This window comes from Calliphora vicina, chromosome 3, assembly GCF_958450345.1.
Source record: "Calliphora vicina chromosome 3, idCalVici1.1, whole genome shotgun sequence".
Lineage (NCBI taxonomy): Eukaryota > Metazoa > Arthropoda > Insecta > Diptera > Calliphoridae > Calliphora > Calliphora vicina.
This window is the reverse complement of record NC_088782.1, coordinates 17,795,281-17,807,359: the sequence shown is the minus strand read 5'-3', so window position 1 is coordinate 17,807,359 and position 12,079 is coordinate 17,795,281. Positions and strand designations below refer to the sequence as shown.

General features: G+C 29.0%; 1 protein-coding gene and 10 non-coding genes across 13 annotated transcripts in view; 10 read left to right on the top strand and 1 right to left on the bottom strand.

Moving 5' to 3' along the window:
• nmo (serine/threonine-protein kinase nemo) overlaps window positions 1-12,079 on the bottom strand; it is a 275,730-nt gene that overhangs the window by 42,378 nt on the left and 221,273 nt on the right. The window lies entirely within an intron of this gene.
• Window positions 6,631-6,703, top strand: TRNAA-AGC (transfer RNA alanine (anticodon AGC)). Its single transcript has one exon. It is a non-coding gene; the product is annotated as a tRNA-Ala (tRNA).
• Window positions 8,052-8,124, top strand: TRNAA-AGC (transfer RNA alanine (anticodon AGC)). The gene has a single exon. It is a non-coding gene; the product is annotated as a tRNA-Ala (tRNA).
• On the top strand, window positions 8,299-8,371 carry TRNAA-AGC (transfer RNA alanine (anticodon AGC)). Its single transcript has one exon. It is a non-coding gene; the product is annotated as a tRNA-Ala (tRNA).
• TRNAA-AGC (transfer RNA alanine (anticodon AGC)) lies at window positions 8,668-8,740 on the top strand. Its single transcript has one exon. It is a non-coding gene; the product is annotated as a tRNA-Ala (tRNA).
• Window positions 9,466-9,538, top strand: TRNAA-AGC (transfer RNA alanine (anticodon AGC)). The gene has a single exon. It is a non-coding gene; the product is annotated as a tRNA-Ala (tRNA).
• TRNAA-AGC (transfer RNA alanine (anticodon AGC)) lies at window positions 9,762-9,834 on the top strand. The gene has a single exon. It is a non-coding gene; the product is annotated as a tRNA-Ala (tRNA).
• Window positions 9,987-10,059, top strand: TRNAA-AGC (transfer RNA alanine (anticodon AGC)). Its single transcript has one exon. It is a non-coding gene; the product is annotated as a tRNA-Ala (tRNA).
• TRNAA-AGC (transfer RNA alanine (anticodon AGC)) lies at window positions 10,496-10,568 on the top strand. Its single transcript has one exon. It is a non-coding gene; the product is annotated as a tRNA-Ala (tRNA).
• On the top strand, window positions 10,751-10,823 carry TRNAA-AGC (transfer RNA alanine (anticodon AGC)). The gene has a single exon. It is a non-coding gene; the product is annotated as a tRNA-Ala (tRNA).
• On the top strand, window positions 11,989-12,061 carry TRNAA-AGC (transfer RNA alanine (anticodon AGC)). Its single transcript has one exon. It is a non-coding gene; the product is annotated as a tRNA-Ala (tRNA).

Sequence of the window (12,079 nt, the reverse complement as noted above, 5' to 3'; positions counted from 1 at the left end):
TTTGATTTTAAAGTCAAAATACAATTTGTATTCATAATATAAGATCCGTGTTAATACCCTTATGTAGCAAAATTTGTTAATCATCATCTCAAAAATAACTAAATTTTAATTATATTTCAGCACATTATAATTATAAGTATTTTTAAAATTTTACTGAAATTTACTATAAAATTTTAAAAAAATTGTTATTTATAGTAAATTTTTCAAAACTGTGCTATTTATAATTATTTAAATGGTTTTTTTGGAACATGTAAAATAAAATTTAAAAAACTTTAAAAAGGACCTGTCATTCGGTTGGTCCTACAACAACCATTTTCAATCACTTTATATTCCTGGTCTGCTGGAGTAATTTCATTCTTGAGCCGGCCTTTTGTACTACATATACACGCAGAGAAAAAATATAATTGGGCATGGTTACTGTAACCATTTATATAGTGTTACAAGTTGTTTAACTATATTATAGTCACAGTAACCATTTACATGATTGTGGTAACCATAATATGGTTAACTTACGATTCACATGATTGTCTCAACCATATATATGGTTACAGTAAACATATATATGTTTGTGGCAACCATATTTATGATGAATAATTTTATCATAATATGTTGTTCTCAGATTATGATAAGCCTTAAGCCGAGAGCACCATAATATGATAAGTCCTTCATCATATAAATGGTTGTCACAAACATATATATGTTTACTGTAACCATATATATGGTTGAGACAATCATGTGAATCGTAAGTTAACCATATTATGGTTACCACAATCATGTAAATGGTTACTGTGACTATAATATAGTTAAAAAACTTATAACAATATTGAAATGGTTACAGTAACCATGCCCAACTATATTTTTTCTCTGCGTGTAGACATCGTTTAACTGTAGGTTACTTTGAACAACATTTTGCCAAATGTTTGCGTTATATACAAGTAGGCAAATATATGTATGTTTGTTTTAAGAGCTATAATGTATGTGCAACATGATACTGTTGACATATGATAAGCAACATTTTTTTTCTTTATTTAATAAAGATAAGAAAATGTTTGGGGAAAGAAACACAAACCCATAAATAAATGTTACTTGAAGTAGGTATACATTTACATAGAAATTTAATTCAATTGCAATTATTAACAACAAAAAAAGATATAAAATATTTCTTAAGCAACTAAAGTAAAACATAATTGAATATTTAATTGTGTTCAATTTCCATTATCATACAAACCATAAATATATTTGGCAACGCATTCAATGAGCGCAACAAAAAAAATTGTTAACATCTGTTTAAATATTGGAGGCAATAATATACTTACATACGCATTTCTTGTGACTTGAGTGTAATGAGTTCATTTGCATCATTAATTTTTCATATATCATTAAATAAATATTTGTTATTTCTAATAAAAAATACTAATTTTAATTTAATTATTTTATTTCAAAAGAAATATTTATTAAATTTAGTTAGTTATTATTTAAAAAGCTTAAAAAAAACCTAAATTGCCTGTTATTCATAATTTAATAACAATTATTGGTGACACATACAAAATCCACACTCATTACTATCAATCATACGTCATGATATCTGTTTTTGTAATTTAATATTACTCATACGTAATAAAGCGCCTAAAAGTATGTAAACCATGATACATGTAATTTGTTTACAGTTTAACAACATCAGAGTGAGAGTGAAAGAGGGAGGGAGAGTATGAGTAATAATAATACGTATACGTCTTGTTGAGTTTATCCACAAACAAACACACCTACCTACCTACCGGTTTAATGCATGTGTATGGGGTGGGTGTGTGTATATTTTAAATTAAAGAAGTTTTCATATCAATTTACATTGCACTTGTAGATATTTTCATAAGTACTTATAATTAAAAATAGAAACTTTTTAAATTTGAAATAAAATTTAATTTCTGAAACAATTACTTTGTATGCCAGCACACTTAAAACTGTATAGAGAGGACTGTGACCAACTAAACAAGAGGAGGAAAATCAGGTAATAATGCAGTATTTTCGTTAGTAAAAAAAGATTTTTAAAAAACAAGACAGAAACAAACTTTCTGAGGAAAAACAGAGAGCACAGGAGTCTTTCTAGTTTGACTGTTGTCATTCCTTATAGAAGTAGCTGTGTTTGTATTGTAACACAACCAACTTACGCGTGTTTTTTTCATTTTAAATTATCTTTAACAATTTTACTTTTTTTCATACATTTTTACCAAGTTTCTTTAAACAAAAACGCATATGTATGAATATATATGTGTACATCCTCGCGTTTAAAAACTATACATGTGTAAATTTATCCTTGAATATATATTTTTACTTTTTTTTTAGTTATTATTCTTGTTGTTGCTATATCTTATTCACAGATCTTCTGCTTGAATGATGTTGGCTTAAAATGGAAAATATAAGAGACAAGAAAGAAAAAAACACAGAAAAAGAAAATGTTGCTTTTGGTGTGTTAGTATGTAATTTTTCACTTTTTAAATCAAGTACAACATCTTTAGAGTGTTACACATAAAAAACATTTTAAACACATGTATAAACTTATATGAGAGAAGATGTGTTTTAAGTTTGAATACATGTTTATTTTTAATACACTTTTACATAGTTTATATTATATATGTAGTTACTTAACATATTCTTTACAAATGATAAAAACGTACGCATTTTCTTGCTGTAAGTTTTGAAAATTTTTCACAAAGCCTTGTGTTATGTTACCTTTAACTACAGCAACTCAAATAAATATAATAATTTTACTTGGATACTTGTATGAGCGCATCAATGATACTTGTGAGCTATGCGTAGTCTAATTATTAAGAATTTTTCATTTAAAACTTTTTGTTAACAAAGAAACTTTAGAAGGTTTACCTGTTTGTATACACACATCAATGGTCACATGTTGTCACCTGTTAATTAACATTTGTGTTTTTTTTTTCAAGATGAGATAATGAGGCCAAACTACAAACGTATGTTTAATACAGTATCTATAGAAAATGTTTAATATCATCTGAGAAATTATAATTTCTAGCTAAATAAACAGCTGTACAATTTTCAGGAATTGAAACAGTATGACTTAAAAATGGCAACATATGGATTTCGAGCCAAAAAAAACTGCTCGTCTTTTGAGGCCAAGAACGAATCAAGATTTGCTCCCAACAAATATAGAGAATTACCTTAGCGCCATGGATATTTGTCTTTGTAGTTGGTGCTAACTACAAGTTAAAACTAAAGGAGAATTAAAAACTAATTTTTCGATGTAGCTTAGTGTTATTGTTAGTTTTTCGAACAAATTTAGCTATAAAAACAAGTAAGAAAGTATAGTCGGTCAAGCCCGCCCATATGATATCCTACACCAATATAATTATGGACCAATCGCAATAAAATTAGGTGGCATGACTTCTGAATATATAAAACCTATTTGTATAAAATCTACACTCATTAAAATGATTTTCAGAAGTGGCATTATATGGTAGCTATGACTAATTGTGGACCGATCATCACAAAATTTGGTGAGGCGAGTTTGACTTATATAAAATTCATTTCTGCAGAATTTGGTTTGGATATCTATATAACTAAGCTATTTATGAGAACTTAACTAATTTCAGATACAGCAAGCGTATGGGGGCTAGGAGAAATAATGGACCGATTCTAACCAAATTCAATAGGCTTCGTCCTTGAGACATTAAAGACATTGTACCAAATTTTATCGAATTATCTTTTAAATTGCGACCTGTAGTTTGATTACAAGGTTTATATGGACGGACAGACGGACGGACGGACATCGCTAAATCGACTCAGAAAGTGATCCTGAGCAGATTGGTATTTTGGTGTGTTACAAACATAAGCACTAACCCAATATACCCTCCCCACTATGGTGGTTTTTAAAGTAAGTATTTTTTTTGTAAAAACATGTAGTATTTTCCTGTTTAATATAAATTATTATTTATGAAGAATAAAGCATCATTAAAAAAAGTATTTTCTAATAAATGTAACAACAACTAAATAAATAAATAAATCCCAACAAAATCTTCTGATGAAATACCGCAAAAACCAAAAACCTTAGAGAGTTTTGTATTAAATTCGCATATAAATAAAAGCATGTAAATGTGGTCGATATGCAAAAGGCACTAACTATCAATAAAATTATTTAAAATTAAACAAAAAATAAAGGCAGAATTAAGGGCAGAATTTTTCTATACTGCTACTTGTTTAGAAATTTAAACAGATGACTTGCCAAATGCAAAACGTGTTAGTTGTTTTGTAACACAGTGCAACACGAAGTTAAAGTTTTTTGCGATTTTGATGTTGAAGATCAAGTTTTTTTGATTTTATATGTTCACTATTTTAGTTTTTTACGACAAGGGCTACAACTTTGCCTCAGAGAGTAAATCAAAATTCCGAACCGTTTGCAAGATATGAGCCTGAGCCCATACAAACTACCTACAACTTATCTTAACAAAAAACACAATTTCTTTTACTAGCAAAATATGTTTTATTTGAACAACTTTATTTTGTTCTTTAAAAAAATCTGTAAAATGTTACATAAGGCCTTTTTGGAAAAATAAATAAGAAAAATTACATTTAGCACACATAAAATATACAAAAAAATATTTAGAAACATTGTATTGTACAGGGGTTTATTTCGAAAAATAACGGAGATGTAGAGATACAAAAGTGGAGTAGAAAAAAACGTTATTTACATAAATCCAATTTTTAAGCGGATAAATTATGCAAGACACGTTTTCCGTGTTTACTAAATAGTAAAAAAAAACAACTAAAACAACGATAAAACAAAGTTAAGAAGGTAAAGAAAATGAAAAAAAAAACGAAAACCGCAAAATAAATCCTTATTGTAGAAACCCCCCCACCCTTTGTAATTTCTATATTTTTCATTAGCGAACGCATATATATTCAGTATCGTTACAGCGGAGTCGAGCAATGTCCGTCCGTCTGTCCGTCTGTTTGTTGAAATAAACTTTCCAAAGCCCTCAAATAACTGGCATACATGATTGATACATCAATATATCCGCTATACTCGTGGTTTGGTCACTATTTAAATTCGGGAAAATCGGATTACAAATAGCTGAGATATAAGCTAAAACCCAAGACAACCTAATTTTTTACCTCTTTATACCCTACACCACCATAGTGGGGAGGGTATTATGCGTTTGTGCATAATGAGTCGATTAAACGATGTCCGTCCGTCCGTCTGGTCGGCTGGCTGGCTGGCTCTCCATGTAAACCTTGTGCGCTGAATACAGGTCGCAATTTTGAAGATATTGCGATCAAATTTGGTACATATTATTTTTTCGGCCCAAGGACCAAGCCTATTGAAACTGGCTGAAATCGGTCCATTATTTCACCTAGCCCACATACAAATGTCCTCCCGAAATGGGACTTTATCGGTCATAAATGTTTAACTTATATAGATATCTACACAAATTTCGCTCCAAATATGTTTTATATATACGAAATTCATGTCACCAAATTTTGGTATGATCGGTCCATAATTAGTCATAGCTCCCATATAGCCCGTTTACGAAAATCACTTTTACGTGCATAAATCTCTTAAGAATGTTGGTATACACACAAAATTCAACATAAATATCTTCCATATAGACATAAATCACACGACTGATCGGTCCATAATTGATCATAGCTCCCATATAAGGCCCACTTCCGAAAATCAGTCACGAATATAAATTATTGATATATTTAAAGAAAAATGTTTTTACACATTTACTTAGTGTAGGGTATTATATGGTCGGGCTTGACCGACCATACTTTCTTACTTGTTTTTATTTGAATTTATATAATGACCCTTGCATTTTGACAATTAACTATATTTGAATTACCTACTCTAATTGTCAGAATGCTTGGGTAATTTTTCTAAGTGTTATATTGTATCTACATTTGAAGTGCTTATTTTTCTAATATTTGGAAGTTATTTTTAATTACTTCCAAACAATTTTAAATACCTTAAAGTTACTACAAAAGTATCATTTAGATCATTTTAAAAACTTAAAAAAAAAACAAAAACATTAATTGTCGTATTTTTTTAAGACAACATGTAATTGTTACATTATTTACTATTTTATAAGTCATGCTAGATTAAATATACAATTGCTGATACTCGCACTTTATCAAATGTGTGCAGGCATATTTAGTTAGCCAAGAGTATTGTTTTAAACTTAATAGTTTATTACAAAAACAAAGCAGTAAATTCAGTTAAACAAATACGTGACATTTTTTATAAAACATTTTTTTTTTAAAGAAATTTCAAGTTATGGTCATAAATGCATTTTAAACATAAACTAAATTGCACAAATTTGTTAAATGTTTTAAAAATTGTTTATAAGGGGATGTAGCTCAGATGGTAGAGCGCTCGCTTAGCATGTGAGAGGTACGGTGATCGATGCCCCGCATCTCCAGGATCTGTTTTATTTTAAAACAAAACTGTATTAAAAACTATGATTTTTTGAAAGATCAGGTTTCTAATATGAAATCCTAAAGCAAAACTTGTTTATAATTATAATGCTTTTGAAATAATTATGAACTTTTACTTTTTTTAATTTTATTTCACATTTGTGAAATATATTTATTTGATCAATTTATTTATAAGGGGATGTAGCTCAGATGGTAGAGCGCTCGCTTAGCATGTGAGAGGTACGGGGATCGATGCCCCGCATCTCCAAAATCTGAAATTTTTTAATGATTTTAAAAATGTTTAGTCAGCTGCGCTTCCGAAGAATCTTAAAAAAACACATAAAGTTTTGTTAAGTTTAAAATAAGCCCATTTTATTGTTTAGATATTTAACTATAGTGATTTATACTCCAAACATATTATGATCATTATTAGTATCTTAAAATATCATATCATGATCCAAAGCAATCATAATATGACCCAAAGTAATCATATTATGACCCAATGCAAGCATATTTTGATATAATAATATCATATAATGATCCAAAGTATTATTTTATTCTAAAGAATTAAATCGTTAACAATATAGTGCATGAGTTAGGCATTTAAAACGCTTAAAATTCTATATTTAAAAAAAAAACATTCTACTGCTTCCCAATGGGTTAACACTCGTATCATCAATATCTATTACGATACACGTTAAACATGACGTCTAACACTCCGACTTGAGTGCTTGATTACAAAAAGCAACAAAAAAAAATAACAAAAAATAAAAATTATATAAAAATAATTTATAACACACAAACAAAACAGATTATAAATATGTATGTACAAGATATATTGAGGAGAGCTTAGATAATTTGAGATTTTATTGATTGATACAAATAAACTAGTACAAGTTGGATGGTATTCAATTAAAACTAAGGAGGTTTTCCTCAACAACTCAATTTGTATAACCGATGAATAGGCCACATTAACAAGACATAGAAAGAATGAAAAAAATATATAGAAGAAAAAAAGCACGTACAAATTGACCCAGTTATAATTTTGGTTAACTAGAGACCTGCTTATTATAATATTATACAGCAAGAAACAAACAAAAATAAAAGTAAATAAATAATAAAGAACAGAATATTAAATAAATTAGCTGATAGTTTTGTAAATGACGTCAAATTAGGTGGTGGGAAAGGTGATTGAAAGACAAGTAAATAAATTTAAAGTTCTTTGCTAAAGGGAATTAATTTTGTTTTAATAAAAGTGAATTTTTCACTACTCAGCTATAAATATTTAAATAACGGTCAATTAATTTTTGATCAGCCATTATATGTGTGTATGGCCACAAAGAAAGCTTTTTGTATTTGTCAGTCAGTCAGTCAGTTGATTTCTTGATGATAATTTTGTTGAAAAAAGCTTTATTTCTTGTTGGTGCCTTGTTGGGTTATTATAATTGCATAAAACCTGAACAAACATGTTTTTAGCTTGATTAGATTTGAAAAACTATTTAAAGATATTATTAGTGTGGACTTTTGTGTACAAATTTAAAGTTTTTGTTAGTTTATTTATAAATAATAGTGGCGGGCGTTGTGTTGACTATTTGAATGAGTTCATTTTATATATGGGGGATGTAGCTCAGATGGTAGAGCGCTCGCTTAGCATGTGAGAGGTACGGGGATCGATGCCCCGCATCTCCAAAATTGATTTTTTTTTTATTTTTCAATTAGTTTATTTTGAAAAGAAATATTAAATAAAAGCTGACAAATCCTATAGTCAAAACCAATCTTATATAAGACCATTTTCTAGATATCTTTAAAAATACAATAACTGAATGTGTATTTGAGCTTGAGTAAATTCGTATTTTTTCACAAGGGGATGTAGCTCAGATGGTAGAGCGCTCGCTTAGCATGTGAGAGGTACGGGGATCGATGCCCCGCATCTCCAGGACTATTTTTTCAATTAAACAAGTAATTTTACAAAATATTTTGAAAACATTTCATTAAAAAAAAAGTTTCTTATTAAAAACAAACTAAAATTTGTTTTTAAAAGACAACTGAAAATACATATTTCCAACAATCATATTGTTTTAAATTTACGTTCCCAAAAAAAACCAATTCTATAAATTTAAAAAGCAAAAAATGTTATTAAAAAGTCAATTGTTGGACTGATCAAATATAAGTACCGTTATAACAATAATTCCACAGATTCGAAAAAATAATCAAATTCTCTGTGTTTTATAAGGGGATGTAGCTCAGATGGTAGAGCGCTCGCTTAGCATGTGAGAGGTACGGGGATCGATGCCCCGCATCTCCAAAAACATATTTTTTTTACTTAATTAATTTTAAGAAAATATTTTAATTAAAAAAATAAACAGTTGAGCTTTAGATGAGCTTAATTGTATTATATAGAATTGCCGTGAATAGAAAATTATATTCTGGATTTAAAACAAAATTGGGTGAAAATAATTCGGATTAAAAATTGTTTTCCCAATTTTGAACCAATGTCGAATAGAATTTCCATTTCTATGTTCTATATGTATGTCTTTCTATCTTTAGCTATTTTCTATATTAACCCTCTAACTGGCAAGGCTGCCTTTAGGCGGGGTATGTTGAATGTATGTAATTCTGCTTTATTTGCTTATTTCTCCCATTAGAACGGTAAATATGTGTAGAGACAAAGAATTTACTTATTGTGATAAATATGAACGTGCACTTGTCTTTTGTTTTTTTTTTATTCAAACAAGAACCTGGTATATTTTTTTACCTCAAAATAAAATTGTCCGGTTAGAGGGTTAATGAATTAGTAATCTAGATATAGGCCAGAAATCGTAGTAGTCATGTTTTTTTGCTTATAACTCAGCTATGTGTATGCCCATTTTCCCGAATTTAAATAGCAGCCGAACCAGGTCTATAGCGGATATATTGAAGTATCACTCATGTATGTATGTTATTTGAGGACTTCGGAAAGTTGATTTCAACAGATCGTCTTCACTATATATAATGACAAACATAATAAAAATCTTATATTAAATTTACATGGGGGATGTAGCTCAGATGGTAGAGCGCTCGCTTAGCATGTGAGAGGTACGGGGATCGATGCCCCGCATCTCCAATTTTTTTTTTTTTTTATTTTATAAAAACATAATTTTATAAACAATAATACATAAAACAGGAATTTGCAGTTAAGATTTTAAGCAAAATACATAAAAAAAATTAAATAAAAAATGATTGTTTTTAAAACTTTAATTTTTCTAGCCATGTTGCCAAACTTCACTACGTTACATGCTCAATTGTCTAGCCATATTTATAAGGTAAAAACAACATGGTAATTTTATGGGGATGTAGCTCAGATGGTAGAGCGCTCGCTTAGCATGTGAGAGGTACGGGGATCGATGCCCCGCATCTCCAATTTGTTTTTTTTTGTAGATGCGGTTATAAATTGTTTTTTATAACAGCTATTAATTAAATGAAATATTTATATTAAAACAAAAAAAAAATTTACTTTAAAAATATTTAAATTTAAATTATATACACCACATTTTGTAGCAGCGTTATTACTTGGGGATGTAGCTCAGATGGTAGAGCGCTCGCTTAGCATGTGAGAGGTACGGGGATCGATGCCCCGCATCTCCAGAAATTTTTAAAATATTTGATTTTAAAAATTTCGAAAATTAATGATAAAAAGAGCATTTATTTAAAAATAGAAATTATATATTATTAACTCTTTGTTTAGACTTAAAATATGTACTCTGATTAAACATTTGAAGAACCTCGATATTTAATTTGCAAGGGTTAACAATATAAGTTAAAAAAAATCGTTTGATTAGATGTATCCAATTGATATGTCTGAAATTTCAAACAAGTTCAAGGCTTAATCGGACAGGAAATAATACATATAGCATATATAAAGAGTTAACTAAATATATTTCAATTAAATATGTTTAACAATTTAATGAAAAAGTATATGAGAATTATTCCAACCAAACAAAACTAAATTGTCTTCTATTTTTACACTACTTATTAGTTATTAAAGACAAATGTTTAATAACTGTTCCATACATTTTTATAAGGGGATGTAGCTCAGATGGTAGAGCGCTCGCTTAGCATGTGAGAGGTACGGGGATCGATGCCCCGCATCTCCAATAATAACAGTTTTTTTTTTATATTTTTATGCAGTAACCTGAACTTTAATATACAGCATTAATATGCGCTTAGTTACTAGCTTGTATAGTAATAAAACGTGACTAGTTTATTTAAATTGTTATTAATGTCTTTTTAGAAAATTAATCAATGTTTAAAATAAGTTCATTTGTTATTTAAATATGGGGATGTAGCTCAGATGGTAGAGCGCTCGCTTAGCATGTGAGAGGTACGGGGATCGATGCCCCGCATCTCCAACTTCTTTTTCGTATATTCTTAAAGAAACCATTAATGTCTACTCTTTCAGCATAGACATTTTAAAATATCTAGGCTCTTATTCATTATGAAATTAGCTATATTTTAAAATGTTTATAAAACAAAATATCCATACAAAATATGTTTTAAAAATCTTGTGAAATTATAAATTTAATTATTGAAAAAAAGTTATTTGGAGATGCGGGGCATCGATCCCCGTACCTCTCACATGCTAAGCGAGCGCTCTACCATCTGAGCTACATCCCCTTGATAAAAATAACGGTACTTTGGTACAAATTAAAAAACATGTAGCGAAACATAATGTTTTTATCCTATTAATTTGGTAAATTAAAAATAATTCGTTTAAACTTTTCCTGATTTTGAGCAAAAAATAGTTTTGGAGATGCGGGGCATCGATCCCCGTACCTCTCACATGCTAAGCGAGCGCTCTACCATCTGAGCTACATCCCCTTATAAAAATGGGGTACATTTTTGTTGTCATTACTATGTATTATTTAATTTTAAATTAATTTAACAACTATTAACACGTTTTAATATATTGTTTAAAGAGAATACTAATTAACTATTAAAAATATTGCAACAATTTTAGTTTAAATATTTACACAAGTTTTGGAAATAACAAAGTTGATATTTAGCTTGAAATAGCAAATGGGAATTGTTAAACAAACAAGAACTTCCTTAAATATTAAAAACTGGCAATGTTGCCAATTTTCACAACTATTATTAGAACATTTCTATTAAAAGTTGTAACTCATAGGGAAGTAGAATTAAATTCATGACCTTGGCTTAAGTCATAGAATGGAAACTTCTAAATCAGGGAGTTTAGAGTTCGATTCCCAAGACTGCAAAATTGAAAAATAAAATTTTTAGATTATAAATTTAATCCAAAGCAATTGTAACTGTTTATACATTTTCCATTAGTGCTTTTAAATAACTATATTAGCTTTTACCAATGTCACAATTTGTAATTAGTATGCACTTTTCAAACATTTGTTAAACGTGACCATTTGATCATAAAAATGTTTAGCTAAAACTGAAAAGAAACGTGATCAATTTCAATTAGAGTGTAAATATGTGTATATTAATACCACATTTGACCTACAAATTTCTATGATATTTTTTAGGAAATTCAGAGGTTTTTTATAAGGGGATGTAGCTCAGATGGTAGAGCGCTCGCTTAGCATGTGAGAGGTACGGGGATCGATGCCCCGCATCTCCAAATTACCTTTTTAATTAC